This window comes from Lygodium microphyllum, chromosome 16 (genome assembly GCF_053477565.2).
Source record: "Lygodium microphyllum isolate KBCC chromosome 16, Lygodium_microphyllum_v1.1.10, whole genome shotgun sequence".
NCBI lineage: Eukaryota > Viridiplantae > Streptophyta > Polypodiopsida > Schizaeales > Lygodiaceae > Lygodium > Lygodium microphyllum.
The window spans coordinates 14,802,139-14,817,433 of record NC_141150.1 but is presented as its reverse complement, the minus strand read 5'-3'; positions in this window follow the sequence as shown (position 1 = coordinate 14,817,433).

The window sequence follows — 15,295 nt, the reverse complement described above, 5'->3', positions numbered from 1 at the left end:
ACTTCTCCGCTGCTAGTTGATTCTCCAAGTTTTGAATCCTTGTTTGGTTTCGTGTTTCATACTGACTCCTTAGTACATTCCAAGCCTCTGACGCTTTGGTTGTATGCTGAATCAGAGTCAAAACACTGTCAGAACAGCTTGTAACTAAAGCACACAATGCATCTGCATTCCTTCGTTTCCAAGCTCGTAGAAGATCTGCATTCGGAGGAATCATCACACTAGGATTTGATGGGTCGGGGGTAGGCTGTGGTTCTGCGTCAGTCCCCAGCACAGTCTCCAGAAGCTCATAAGAATCAAGGATAGTAGTAATTTTGAACTTCCACAAGGTGTAGTTTGTACCATCTAACTTGCCTTCGCTGAAGGTTGGTGGACGAATCCTCAGTGTTTGAATAGCCGGTACAGCAGCACCACCTCCTGCACCGCTTCCTGATGCGCCAGAACTGCTTCCCGGAGTCGACATCGTTTCTCTTTGCTGTTGAAGCCTTTGCCTCTTGCACTCTCTCCGATCTCTAGAGCCCCCTGGGCTCTGATACCATGTAAAATATTACACGGCGCAGCGAACAGAATCTGAGAAAGAGATAGAGAGTACACAACAGATAAGAGGAGAATCAGTAAAATTCTTTAACTCCAAACAACTGATACAAAGATGGCTCTGTCCACCCGTGCGCTTCCACTGTGTGAAGCTTAGATGGCGATCTAGACAGAAGATAGGTGAAGAGCTTAAGGCTAGCTGGAACAACAACTCTGACTGGGTGAAAGATGAGTGTAAGATGGCTGCGAAGGGGTTTAGCTTTTATAGCCCGCGAAGGTCGTTAGGTCGGCCTGCTGACCGACCTACCATATGAGCCTCCACTAGTCGGCCAGGGAATATTCCAGGGAATATTCCCTTTACCATCGGGCCGGGGGCGCTGCCCCCGGACCCCCGCCAGGGGGGCCGCTGGCCCCCCTGGGACCCCCCAGCCAGGGGCCGCTTCCGCGGCCCCCGGACCCCACAATAGGGGCCCCTTTTAACTCCCTTACCACGCAACTCAATGCAATGTGCCTCGAGTTGCTACCAGCTTAACCACTCCGTCTAACCCAAAGATTAGACCCACAACAGTCACCTTTTTGCCATCCGGTCACATAGACCTCATCTGATATACAAGTCAGGACTCAACCAATGTCCGGGCTCACATTTGGCTTCTCCTCATAATGGGGGCCTTACAACTTTGAGCACCATGGATCATTGGTAGCACCTAATGAGGGTGGGGCATTGATCATATCTAACACAATCCTCATCTCCTAGGTCTCAATACTCCGTTTCTTTCTCATCGATGACTAAGGTCCAATTGTACATCAAGTTCAAATCATGCACCTTGGTCTAGCTCCAGTTGGGTTTGTCCAAGAGATCCTTGAGGGGTTTGAGATTAGCAATTGGGTTGGTAGCTAGCTTGTTCGTCAAGTGCTCTAAGATCTCATGGAGCTCTCACTTGTTGTTCAAGATATGGAATGTGATAGGGGTGGGCCATCTACTAGGGCTTCTAGCCATCATGCATAATGGCATTGAGGGTTTTGTCCTTGGGATCACCGATTGCATTAATAACTTGTTCGTATTCCTCATTGTCCAAGAACAGTAGATCGATCATGGCTAGCATGTACATCCAATCGCGCTCATCCTCAAGGCAAGGGATATACTGCATTAGTGGCCCATAAGATTTTCTAATCTCATTATCACCCTTCAACATAGCTGAGATGGTGTTGAGGTTGACTAGCATAGTCTTCCAGGTATCCATCTATACCCTCACTGCTCCCGTTTGATTGTCTAAGAAGATCACACCATTGAACTAGTCTTCTATGATGTGGATTTTGCATCTAGGTTTAGCCTATAGTAGGATATCGTAGTTGACTCCCTTCATGACAATGAGGTCTACTAAGAACTAGACTCCTATAATCTTCAATAGCCAATTTTCAGCACTTCAAATGGTTTGACCTTCATCCCATTAGCCAGTGTAACATTAAACCTAGCATTCTCAACAGGCAGGTTACCCCATGACTCGAGCACTACGTAGCTAAGCACACTGACTCCTGTCCCCATGTCTACGATTCCTTTCCTTGTGGTGTCTCCTAGTGCTAGAACTAGCAAGACTACATGCATCTTTATGCCTTTCTAGAAAGCATTGACATGTAAGGACTTGGGCACTGAGTGTGCGTCAAGCTCAGTATCTGTGTCACTGCATCGTGGTCATGCTAGTCAACTGCCCCTTGCTGAAGTGGTCTTTCCACCCACTATTTCAACTCTTGCCATAGTGTTGGATGCTGCCTAAGCATGTCTCCTAAACACAAAGTCACTAGGATGGTTACTAGTGCCGTAAGAAGATTTCCAATTGCTTGCTTATCTCCTGATTCTGCGCTCCTTAGCCAATGGCTCTGGCTAGCTTGCTAGCCCATGGTATTCAAGATCCGTCTATTCGGCACTGCTTTAGGTGCAGTGGCATCTTTTGACTTCAGTAGCATAGGTGAAATTGGTGTGATCACACTAGAGAGAACATCGACTTCATCCTCCAAGATGGGCTCAGCATCTTTAAGTGTTCTTGGGATTCTCTCACCCACTCCTTGACCTTATCTATGGCTTCAAGTTGATGCTTTAGATTGGGATACTCCCTGACCTTAGCACTCAATTTTTTTGCAGTCTTCGAAGCGGATGTTTTTACCTTTGCATTTGTGACTTTCTTCCTTGCGGGTAGTGTCCCAGCACTCTCAGTTTGAAGTGTGACCTTTGCTTTACTTTTCTTATTCCTTCGTCTACAGCTCTTGCCTCAACTCTTCTTTCCTATTGAGGCTACATCTAGGTTGCTAGGCCCTGGCAGTGATATGTAAACTCGCTTCTCGGGTCGCAATATGCAACGGGATGGGCATAGCCTCTCCATCAAGTGTTTCAACTCTGAACAACCCCAATGGTATTGATGGCACGATTGTGAACTAGAGGATGGTTTTCATCTAGGAAAATTGGCAAATAGTTGGTGATTCCACACTTTGCGCATCTGAGGTTAGCCTTTTCTCGGTTGGCTTGGTCCCTCTCAGGGCAGCGCAAGGAAATGTGCCTTGGGTGACCACAATCGGCTCTTGAGTTTTCCATCCTAGGCCTCTACCTCTACCTCTGCCTAATGCCATCACCACCATTGGTCGATAGTCCATAAGGATCAGATTGCCCTCTTTGTCGTATGAGATGTAAGGGTTCACATAGGCCTCTTTGTCATTTGGCTCCTCCATGTAGTGGAATGGAACATCGCTGGTGGGTGGGTTACAAAAGGTCCAGGCAGCCTAGGTATGACTGTGGGTTAATTTCCATCATAGGGATGATTGGTTTTGTGTTATTAGGTGCTAGAAGAGCCAATGGGGCTGCCCTCCCAAAGAAATTTGGTGGCCTATTTCCTAGGTACTGCTAGTTGTAAGGTTACGAGTATGAAAGTTTCCTTGGAATTTTACAATGCATGGCATCATGACCGAACCTACTACAATTGGCATAAGGTCGAGATCAAGGATCTTGACATCTATTGGGAGGTGGTTTTCACCGCAATTCACACATTGGACATGTGGGTGCATAGGTCTCCATACCATTTCTTGCAATCTAGCTAACTTCATCTTCATTTTTGCTAGCTCTTGACTCTAATAAATGCTTTTCCCTTTATCTTGGGCACTTGGGACTAACTGTTCGCTAGATGTTGTGGCCCTTTCTGAGGATCTAAAATTAGCTTTGTCTCGATTAGAGCTCCTGGAGCTTCTCTCCTTGAGCTGGTCATCCACTCGTATGGACTCTTCAAGACCCTAGCTAGTGCATCTCTCTGCAAGCTCAAGTTTCTTGCTAAGGCCTTGTAGAGTTCCTCACTGTGTATTCTATTGATAAAGACTGTGGAGACTGCTCTCTCGGTGGGTCGTTCGTTAGTTGGGATTCTCTTATAGAGACTCTACACATGGGTAATGTAGTTCTTAATGTTCTGTTTGTCCTTTCGCTTAACATTCATCAGCCCAACTATGAGATTGTTAGAGTACCCAACCTCAGAGAATCTCTTAATGAAGATATTCTTGAGGTTGTTGAAGTTGTGTTATGCAGTGTCTAAGCTCGTATACCATGTCCTACCCTTATCGCCTAGGCATACACCAAAATCTTGCGAGTGCTGAGCAAGGTTGGTGAGGCCGTTAGCCTCACAAACTTGCTCGAATTGCTCTATGAAACTATACGGGACTGGTATTTGTCTAGCTGCTTTGCGACTTGCAGGGATCTTCGATTGGTTGTTGGAGCCCTAGGTGACTCCCAATCCTGCAAGCAATGAGGTTGCTAAGGCTACCACGCTTTGCTTTGCTGACATATTGTCAATGAGCCGCTTCGTAAGAAGCTCACTCAATATTAAGTCTACCTCTAGCACACACACACTCTCTCTACATATTAGGTCTTGTTCGATTCCTATTTGTTGCTAGAACTAACACGTGTTGGACTTCTCGCATCTCTATGTCCTATTTGTTGCTAGAACTAACATGTGTTGGAATTCTCGCATCTCTATGTCCTATTTGTTGCTAGAACTAACACGTGTTGGACTTCTCGCATCTCTATGTCCTGCCACAATTTCCTAGCATGCTGCTCCAGGTTGTAGGCTACGATGCTTTGCAACACCTTACATGCTAATTTCCTCTCCTCCTTGAGGTCTATGATGATGTTCTATGATGGCCTACCATTGTAGTCCATCCACGTTTGTAGTTTGTATTTACTCACCATTTGTTGGATTTCAACAGGGAAATCTCCCAAGTCGAGCTCATCACTTTCGTGATTCTCACTAGTTCCTGCCATGTCTACGGCCTCGTGCTCCATCAAGTTGTTGATGAGGGTGATCAAGTTGGGTAGTGTTGCACCTCCAATGGTATCGATCCTTCTAAGTGTCTGTCTTTTCGTGTTGTCAGGTCTCTCTCCTAGTCCTACAGATCGGGATTCTTGATAGCCCATCTAAGTTTGAGGGTCATCTCCTATTGGTGGGTTCATTCTGCTTATTATATCTGAGTGTGTTTCTTTCTTTATTACAAACAACCCTCAACTTATGTACACTTCGAGTGTGCATGGTGTTCTTTTCGTGCACTGTGTAAAATTAGGCTTTTAGTTTTCTAAGTGTAGTTCAAGTGTCAAAAATAGTGTGGGGTACAAATGCAGGATGACAGATGCAACTCTCGCACTCCCTTCTACGTTCTTGGCCAAATATGGCTCCAGGCTCAATTGTTGTTGGACGCTCTCAATGGTCTCTAGGGCCTCTAATGCATCTTTTAGCTCAATCAAATTATAATTAGGGTCTACAGGTCGATTTGTGGCTCTAAGTAAGGTGGACAACTAGTGAGTTAGCTAGCATTGCTTCTAGGTTTGTAGGTCACACTAGCATAGTTAGGAGGCTCCATGAGCCATCCGACGTGTCTGGAGGGCTATTGGAAGGTTTTCCTAATATAGAAGGTGTTCTACTTTGCCTGGGATGCACTGGATCTATCAAATTTCATTGTGAACTTTCGATCCAATTCTCAGTGTTTGATTCTCAGAATCGGACATCTGAGCATGGGTGGTCCGATTTGTCCGATTTTGATGTGTCCAATTTTCATTGTCAACCAATTCTCAATGTTTGATTCTTAGAATCGGACGTCTGAGTGTGGGTGGTCCGATTTTGATTTGTCCAATTTTTGTGACTCTGATTCTCCCTTGTGTTGGAATGTCTGGTCCGAGTGTCCGATGGTGGCCAATAATTCGAATCGGACAAGCTATGTGTCCGATCGGATGGGTCACAAGGAGTCTGAATCTGATTCTCGGTCTTGCATCTGATCGGACAATTTGAATAGTGTCAGAGCATCTAATTGTTGAGAATTGGACCATCCAATTATCTAGAATCGAATGTTCAAGTCCGATTCTGGAAATCCGACTCTGTCGACCTGGTCTGATTTCAACGGCACAACAACAACAAAGGCAAAAATTTGATTCATGGTGATGATTTATGGCATGTAAGGTCATGTACACTTCTAGAATGCAAGAATGGACAAGGGGCAAGGTTTGTATATACTTGGAATGGTCGAAAAACTCCTGCACAAGCCGATCGATCATTTGCAAGCCCTAGCTATCTCTCTTCTATCTCAAGTTCTCTCTCTCTCTCTCTCTCTCTCTCTCTCTCTCTCTCTCTCTCTCTCTCTCTCTCTCTCTCTCTTTGCTGAAGCTAAAAATGAGCCTTCAACCCCCCTTCCTTGGGTCTTAAACCTTCGTTCCAATGCCTGAGCGTTTCCCCGTTAGTGCTCATGTCTTGTCAATGGATTTCAACCCGTTTTTTCCCTTGTTTTTGCCTTGTTTTGGGCCTATTTACAGCAGCAACCCTAAAGCAATTTGCTTTGATCTCTCGATCCTATCCCACTCTAAATGCAACAAAAATCAAAACTCAAGTACTGAAATGATTTATCCTACTTGCCTAAGCATCAAAGCCCAAAATACTTACTTGCATTGAATATTAAACTCGAAATCTCCTACCCATATCAAGCACTAGTTCGGGGATGGAACCCTAATTTGATGCTCGATTTGAAGCGCACAAGTGCTCAAGCTTGAATATGTTGGTCTCTGCAACAAAACCAAAATATAGTGGGAGCTCACACTCAACCACAAGACCCACGGACTGCTTATTGTTTCAAGTGTTTCAAGCGAGCTCTAATGGCTATCTCTTAGTAGCCAACATGCTTCTGATTCTACAGGTGTAGTTAGCTTACCTTGATGCCTGAATGAGTAGCCTCCTCCCTCAAGCACTCTGGTAGCTCCACGATCCTAGATGCAAGCTCAAGCAACCTCAAGTCTCCTCCCTCGAGCTCCATCCTCCATAGCCACACATGAGACAAGAGAAGGGAAGAGAAGAGAAGAAGAGAGGAGAAAAGCCCGGTCTTTCACCCTCACACACTCATTCCCTCACACTCTCACACTTCCTCTCTCAAACACAAGCACACACAAGCAAGAAGGAGAAAAGAAGAAGAAGCCACTTTAGCCATACACCAAGGAATGAGCTTCTCATTTACTTTTTGAGTTTATATACAAGCCCTAAATCCCTTGGGCACCCATCCCCTTTTTACATGATTGGGCATCTTGCCAAGGTCCTCTTTTCCTATTCCCTTCTAGTTGCCTTATCCCTTCACCTATGCCCATCTAGATTTTACAATTTTCACAAGAGGGAGCCTAGCGCTCTTTTACAAAATTTTAGTGGCGCCTTTGCCTTCAACTTGACCTTTTGTGATTTTGGCCTTTTCTCACTTATTCACATGTATAATAGATGTGTTTGTGAGGATTCACAAGTAGTTGGATTGACAATGCTAGTATATTGCTCTTCAAGAATGGAGACCCTATGATCCCTAATAATTACATGACTATTATGATCCACTAACTAGCAAAAATCTAGATATCAATCCATGAACATAAATTGAGTAGTTGGCCAAAGATGAACAACCACAGGGCTATGGGACAAGACACATTCAACAAAAGCTTTGTGGACTTACAATGGAGTAAGATTTACAACACATGAACAAAGAACCGAAAGCTATGAGGCCCATGCAACTCATCGACATGTTGTGTAAGGGTAGAGAGAGAAGAAGAGAATGGAAGAAAGATAAGATCCTAGAGCCTAAGCATGAAGGAAATGTTTGACAAATGAAGAACCTATAACCACCACGACAAGATAGAGAGAAAGAGGAATTGAAGACAACCTTGGAGATATAACAAGGACAGGTGTAGGAGCTCAAGCGTGCCCATGAAGAGCATGTGGACTTGGAAGCTACCACTAGGATATCCCTAGGGGATCAATGGAAATAAAAATTATGAGCACCAGTAGAGTCCTAGCCTTGCAACCATCTAAACAAGTCATGCAACTTCTAATGTCAAGGTAATCATAGAAGTGTATATAGTCCCAACTCCATCTAAGAGGGATTAACCCAATAGAATCTCTTGAACTAGCAACTTTGCAAGCCTTGGTCAAGCAAGCTGCTATCTCGTTCTAGCCTCTCAATTAGTGAAGAAACACACACTTGATACCAATTTATACCCCTCATCAAATATTTATCAAGGTGGCAAAGATAAAATAATACCTTAAGGAACTAATTATTGTGATGGAGGAGGCCTTGGAAGATAGGGCCATAATTGTCAAAGTAATTACTAAAAGAGATGAAATCCAAGTTGAATGAATGTAGAGATAGGAAGCCACCTTAGCTAATAGATGCTACTTCAACTTTAGCTTCTAGTCCCCTCATGGTTTAGAAGGAAGAGATTCAATTTGATGAAGTGTTGCCTCATCTAGCCTCCCCTTAGATGAATCTACTTGAAGAAGGCTAGAAGAAAGATAAGGATGATGATGATACAGAAAGAGGGCATCCACCATAGACTCAAGAAGGGGAGGCCAAATCGAGCCAACACCAATATGATGATCAAGGCCTAGAGGAGGCCTAGAGAAAGTGTCCACATCAACTATAAGAACAATATCAATAGTAGCACAAATAGTGTGCCACCAACATCTTGCTTAAAGTCATCCAATCTCCATGGTGTCATACATTACTAGAGAAGGATGAGGTCATATAGTACACATATTATTCTACATTGCCCCAAAACTACTCGAGTTTACCCATTTCCCTTATGCTTATAGGTTTAACTCTCCTTATGATCTTAGATTAGAGTTATTGCAATGGGATGTTTTGATACATCCTTACATGCAAAGTATCCCTTTCCATGACCATCAAAGGTTGTATGTCAGCATTATAGGGCCCTCCATGCATTTCTCTACACTTTTTCTCTTTAGTCAAAAGTAAAGGGCAAAAATTTCGATTGTTTCACCTCCCTCACTACCTATAAATGGTAAAAGGTGATGAGAGAGGCCAATAAATGAAGAGCGATTCTTGTTACAAAATGCACATGGAACATGATTGGCCCCTTTGCCATCCCGTTCTTCTCCTTGCACTTTCTACATCTACCAAGTTTTCATATGTTGCCACTCTAGTTCAATACAAAGTTGGTGTGCCATGTTGCCACATGTGCCAATGATGCACTTTTTTCTAGCTCATTGTTGGCATCTACTCCTCACAATTCAACCCATATTCTTGATGTACCACATTTTTTGGGCTACTAACTCACAAAATGAGGGCATTTGTCAATCACCATCAAGGTTAAGATCAGTACTTGAACACTAGTATTTCATGCAAGGAACACTAGGCTACTTCATAGCCACAAAGCAACATTGTGAGGGAAGTGAAGTTGCCATGTAGTATGCTTCTCTTGCTTCTTCCCCCATGCATTGTATTTTTCTTTTCTCATATTATTTTTATTTATTTATTCAGACCTTTTTCTCTCTTATTTCTAACTCACTTTTCTCTTTCTTCTTTTATTGTTGTCCCATCTCTCTCTTATTATGGTTCATATGTCTTGGGGATATGTCTTGGGGAGGATAAAGGCACCTATATCTAGCCGCCCACATTTACTCATTGTACACTATATCCACATACTTGTACATTGTTGGTGGTGGATGCTCCTCACTGTCAATGTATTCTTTATTCTTTCAGTGACTATTGAATAAGAGAAGGTCGCCAATCACACATTGTGACTATTGGAGTTCCCACATACGGTGCTTGTCTCTCTTACTCTCTTGCTCCATTGACCATGGCTCTTGCTTTGCTCTTGCTTCCACTTGTGTGCTTCCACTTGGGCTCTACCTTTCAACTAGTGTAAGAGATTGGACTTGAGGTGCTTCACCAATCATTTGCTTCAGCTTGTGAAGAAGCTTTAGCTCAAGATTTTATGATAGCCATTGTTTCTTCCTCTTGAGTTATGCATTGAGTCTTCCCTTCTCTCGACTTGTTCCAACTTGCTCTCACCTGTTGACAAGCTTCTCAAGGATTAGTTAAGCCTTGTTGAGTGCTTATTGAGTTGAGAAAGCAACCATTCTATCCATTTTGATCGGATACAGAGCATGTTGTAGAAGTCATGGGGAAAGCTATGGCAACTTGATAACACTTTTGTATTTTGGCCATAACTTTTACATACAATATTGAATTTAGGTGTTCTATATCTAGAAACAAAGAGCACGACAAGAGCTATAGATGTGAGTATTCATAGAGTTGATTATATATAGTTTTCAATTATATGTTTTACACAGAATAGAACAATTTTGGTTTGGACAACAAACATTTGATTGCTTTATGCTCTTGTGATGCTTATGGGAAATGCTTACAATACCAGAATGATACATTGATACTCTAAAAAGGCTTTTGAGTTTGACTAGCTTAGTTTTGAAGAGATTTCTTGCTATCGCAACAGTTGGGACATCAAGTATACATCAATGGCTCTATGCTTTGAAATTCTCTATTATGCCTACATGATATTTCAGGTATACTACATGTTTACAATGATTTCTAGAATTGATGTATGAGACTGATTATGGTTAGGACATGCTTTGACACTTGGATTTGAGCTAAATTTGATGTGCTTGGACTATCATCCATTGATTTGTGCTTCTGTGCTTACTCATTGTGATTGAAGCTTCATTAGACACTTATACTCTCGGATGTATTTATGATGCGCTTAGACTTCCTGGATCCTTTGATGTATATGTCTTAAGCTTTGTTTTCTCACTTTACATTTTGGATTTGCTTCTAGTGGGAGACACTTGTACTTGATAGAGCTTGGTTCTTTGGACAATAGGACTTATGGTTCATGTATATGCTCTCTTGTATGCTATTGGATGTAGTGACCTCAACTTGTGGGCTGATTTTATTTCTTATGCTTTGGACTCCAACACTTACCTCTATCCGTAGTTTATTAGTGACATATACATGCATATGTCATATTGGGCTGCAAGGGCATAAAATGCGCAATGGTAAGTGCATTGAGAAAGGTAAGGAGAAAGTGCAAGATAATGTAAAGTTTGTAATCCCAACCTTGTCCCTAGTAAGTCCAATGGAAGATTGAAGAGATAAATGTAGTGTAGACTGGGTGTGATAATGATTATATCTTAGCTACTTTGTCTCTTGATGCTACTTAATTGATTGATGCTTGGAAAGCAAACTAAGCGATTGCATAAGAAAGGTAGTGAGCATTGCCTTTTTGAAAAGTAAACTAAACTATCACATAAGACAGGTAGTAGAAGTAGAAGATCAAAATGTTTTGATTTGGTTCATAGTGATTTGTGTGGGTCAATGCCCACAATTTCCTTGTTGGGTGGGGCTTTGTACTTTGTGACCTATAAAGATGATACCACAAGGAAGGTTTGGGTTTATCCTCTTTGCAAGAGGAGTGCTGTATTGGAAGTATTTAAAAAATTATTAGCATTTGCAAAGAATAAGTCGAGTAAGAAGCTTAAGTTGTTGAGGATTGATAATGATGGAGAGCATGTCTTGCATGGCTTTATGAACTTTTGTGCAAGATGTGGTAACAAGATAGGGCTGACAACTCTTGAGAATCCTACTTAAAATGGTATGGTTGAGAAGGGAGAAGATGAATATGACCATTCAAGAAAGGGTCCATAGTATGCTCTCTAATTGCTAGTATCACCAATGGATTTTGGGTTGAAGCTATAAATATGACAATGCATTTGATAAATAGGTCTCCTAACAAGCCATTAGATAGCCAGATACTAGAGGAATTATGGTATGGCAAGAGACCTAGTTATGATCATGTGTATTTTTGGTTATGAGGTATTTATGCATATACCTAGGGACAAGAAAAGTAACATTGATCCTAAGTTTAAGAAAATGTATTTTTCTTGGCTATGGAGAGTTAGGTGAAATGGGCTATTGCTCATAGGATTCTCGATCAAAGAAAGTGGTATGCAGCCATGATAACATCTTTAATTAAGGATAAGAAGCATAATAAGCCTATCAAAATGATTGAGATTTGAAGAGTGGTATTCTAAGAGTATAGGTAGCCAACACATGAGTAGATTATGCAACCTGTTCCACATGAGTAGAGTTTGGAGAGCTAGCAAATGCTAAGGTGGGAGTGCCATGAGATGGTAAATGATTTACAAGATAGACAGATGGAATAGCCTAAGGCTCTAGTTGAGCCAATTTTACAAAGGTCTACAAAAAGATAGATAGATAGATATACTCCATCTATAGACTATGTAATGATCACGGATTGTGGTGAGTCTTCTTGTCATATGTAGATGCTACTTTCACTTTAGCTAAGGTAGCAAGTACAAGTGTTGCTAGTAGATCTTCTCTTCCTATATATGAATCTAATGTTAACGATCAGAGTTTGGCATTGTATCATTTGATATCTTTCTGTGGTTTTGGCAATGTTTAGGGTTGTGATTGAGATGGGCCACTTGAAGACTGATGGTTCCAATGCAACCTTGGTGTTGATTGATGCTTATGAAGGCTTTGCTAGCCATATCTATGAAACACTTGCATAATAGCCATGTGCTCAAAGTGATGTTTTAAAACCCATTTGCTTTTGGTACAGATACAACATTAACACCTTTTTCTTGATCAAGATGGTTGAGTTGTTGCAAGTGATGGTACCATTACAATCTTGGTGGGGATCTATAAGAAGTTGGGAAGAATAAGGATTTAGTGTGTAAATAATATTGATGCCATGTCACATTGACATTGGTATAAAAGGAGTTAGGAATGAAAGTCATAAGTGGAAGAGGGCTATGCAATTAGAGATGGATTCTTTGGAAAAGAATGCTACTTAGGACTTAGTTACTTTTCCTAAGGGTAAGCATGCCTTGCTATGCAAGTGGGTCTACAAGTTGAATGTATCTCCACCTAATGCATTGCCTAAATATAAGGCAAGATCGATGGCCAAATGATTCAAGTAAGAGAAGGGGGATTGACTTTGATGAGATATTCCCATCAGTATTAGTCAAGATGATTAGCCTTTGTATGGCTCTTGCTTTGGTTGCTAGAGAGGATATGGGTTGGTTCAGATGGATGTAAAGACAGCTTTCTTGTATGGGGATCTACATGAGAATGTATGTATGCAACAACCTGAGGGGGGCTGAGGGGTTTGTTGTGGAAGGCAAGGAGCAATTGGTATGTAAGTTGCATAAGAGCTTATATGTTTTGAAATAGGCTCCTAGACAATGGTATCATAAGTTTGATGCCTTTATGTGGTCTCATGGATACACTAGGAGTGAGACCAATTATTGCATGTACATAAGGAAGGCTAGGGATGGTAGCCTTATGATCTTGATTATTCATGTGGATGGCATGCTGATTGCTAGAAAGTTAGTTATGGATGTGGATACTTTAAAGAAAAGGTTTCATGACACCTTTGACATGAAGAAGGACTTGGGGAATGGTAGTCATATTCCTGGTATGTGCATTATGTGAGATCAAGACAAAAAGATACTACATTTGTCTAAAAAGGAATTCATTGAAAAGGTGTTAGAGCATTTCAATATGGAGAGGGGGAAGGCTATCAATGTCCCATTGCCTCCATAGTTGAAACTTAGCCAAGAGAACAACCCCAAGTTAGATGAGTAGAAGGCTAAAATGGCCAAGGTTCCTTATGCATATGCAATTGGTACCTTGATGTATGCCATGGTTGTTGCACGTCCAAACATTGTCTATGTAGTGGGAGTAGCTAGCAAGTATATGGCAAACCCTGGCAAGAATCATTGAGAGGCAGTAAAGAGTATCATGCGATACTTGAATGGCACTAAGTCTATGTGCATATACTTTGGAAGGAAGGATGCATCTGTTTTTAGATATGTAGATGCTGATTTTATAGGTAGTTTAGATTCTAGGAGATTTACAATAGGTTTGTCTTTACTTTCATAGCTAGTGTAGTTTCTTGGATCACTTGATGGTAACCACGTATGGCTTTATCTAGGATTGAGGCATTGAATATTACAGCTATTGAGGTCTACATGGAAGCTATATGGCTTACTCATTTAGTGGGAGACTTGGACATTGCAAAGGAGGTATCTATATCACATTATGATAGTCAGAGTGTCATTCAGTTGGCATGGAACCCAATCTTTCATGCAAAGACAAAGCACATTGGTGCTTGAGGACAAGCACATTGAGCTTGTTAAGATCCATACAATAATAACCCTGCATATCTTGTCATGAAGAGTTTAGCACACTATAGAGTACTAATGGGTATTGGATAGTATGTTCACTTTCCTCTTTATACTCCCATAAAGGCACATTGGCTTTTAAATGAGAGGTTGTTGGGGTGAAAGCCAACGGAAAATAGCCAAGCAAGAAACCCTTGTATATGTACACATTATAAATTCAAATATAAGTAAAGATAACAAAGAATATGGTTACTGTTAATTTTGTATCCATATAACTCTCTTGTGTTCTTCTCAATATCAACCGTCTTGCTCTTCATAGCTTCTACCTTTCAATCTATCATTTCTTCCCTCTCAAAAGTACCTTTTTTCTTGATTATGGAAGCATGGCCACCACTGATTGAGGATCTTGTGTAAGATAAGTTTGTCAGTTGGGGTAGGATAGCCCTAGAAGGTTGCAGTTGGTGAGTCAGGGGCCATTATAAAGAGTGGAATTGAGATTGTTTTCTTATGGGAGTTTATCATGAGAATTGAAGTGTCTTGTACATGTCTATGTTTCAAGCACTCATATATCAATTGATATTCTAGCTCTTCTGTGAATGACAGTTCTAAGGTAGCAAGAATATGCATCCAATCTTGCTCATCCTCAAGAGAAGGAATGTATCAAGCTAATGGCTGCAGGAGGTTGGAGGGTTGTTAGAGTTTCCACATAAGAATGCTGAGATAACATCTAAGTCAATTGATGAGGTTTTCTAGGATTCCATCTCAATGCAAATTGCCTTCTTCTTATTCCCTAGGAAGACTAGACTGTTGCCCCAATCCTCAATTAGATGTGCATTGTGCATCCATAGTAGGTTGAGAAATAGATAACACTCTATATATTTCATAACAACAAAACTTTGAATTGCTTTTAGTGATCTTGATTGGCCAATCTCTTAAGATGCCCATCAATCCAACCTTAAGACCATCAATGTTAGTCAAATTAAATTGCATTGGTTCAACCAACAAAATTTCCCATGCTTGAAGTACTTATTAACTATGCTTATACTAGCTCTGGTGTCTTTGATACCATGGTGAAGAGGATCTCTAAGGGTTTGCATAGGAGTGTGGCAGCAAAAGAGGCTAGTATGGCTGTTTTGCAAATGCCTCTCCTTCTAAGTCAAATTTTGTAAATGTCGTGCAAGATATAGAATTGGGATTTAGTGCAAAATGCAATTATAACCCTTCCTTACATGATTCTTGCATGTTTTTTGTGGATTTTG